This window comes from Arachis duranensis, chromosome 7, assembly GCF_000817695.3.
Source record: "Arachis duranensis cultivar V14167 chromosome 7, aradu.V14167.gnm2.J7QH, whole genome shotgun sequence".
Lineage (NCBI taxonomy): Eukaryota > Viridiplantae > Streptophyta > Magnoliopsida > Fabales > Fabaceae > Arachis > Arachis duranensis.
In genome coordinates, this window is record NC_029778.3 from 62496397 (window position 1) to 62497488 (window position 1092).

Consider the following 1092-nt stretch of genomic DNA (forward strand, 5'->3'; position numbering starts at 1 on the left):
AAAATTTTAAGTTTGGTGTCTTTTTGTGTTTTTCTCTTTCCTATTTTCAAAATCAAATCTTTTTCCAAAGATTTTCAAAATCATATCTTTTCAATCATTTTTATTTGCAATCATATCTTCTCAATTATATCTTTTTCAAAATAATTTTTCAATCATATCTTTCTAATTGCTAATCTCAAAATCTTTTTAATTAACTAATTGATTCAGTTTTCAATTTGATTTGATCTTATTTTCTTTTAATTTTCGAATTTTTCTTTTTTTATTTTATTTCCTTTTGTTTTTTATTTTATTTTTCGGTTAATTCAAAAAAAAAATATTTTTCTATTTGCAATCCATATCATTTCCCTTTATCCATTATGGACCTAAGTGGGATTGATCAGTCCAGAAGGACTCTGGGGTCATATGCTAACCCCATTACAGCTGCATATGGGAGTAGCATCTGTACACCTCCCATCAAAGCAAGCAGCTTTGAGCTAAATCCTCAACTCATTATCATAGTGCAGCAAAATTTCCAGTATTCCGGTCTTCCACAGGAAGAGCCTACTGAGTTTCTGGCACAGTTCTTACAAATTGCTGACACAGTACTAGAGGTGGATCAGGATGTCTACAGACTATTACTGTTTCCATTTGCTGTAAAAGATCAAGCTAAGAGGTGGTTAAATAACCAACTAGACCAAGCTAAGAGGTAGTTAAATAACCAACCTAAAGCTAGCATAAGAACATGGAAACAGTTGTCAGACAAATTCCTGAATCAATATTTTCCTCCTAAGAGGATGACACAGCTAAGGCTGGACATCTAAGGCTTTAAACAAGAGGATAATGAATCCCTTTATAATGCCTGGGAGAGGTATAGAGGTATGCTAAGAAAGTGCCCCTTTGAAATGTTTTCAGAGTGGGTACAGTTAGACATCTTTTACTATGGGCTCACAGAAAAAGCTCAGATGTCTTTAGATCACTCAGCTGGTGGATCTATCCACATGAGGAAGACAATTGAAGAAGCTCAAGATCTTATAGACACTGTTGCTAGAAATCAATATTTGTACTCTAGCAATGAGTTCTCTCCAAAAGAGGAAGTCATGACAGTAGTCACTA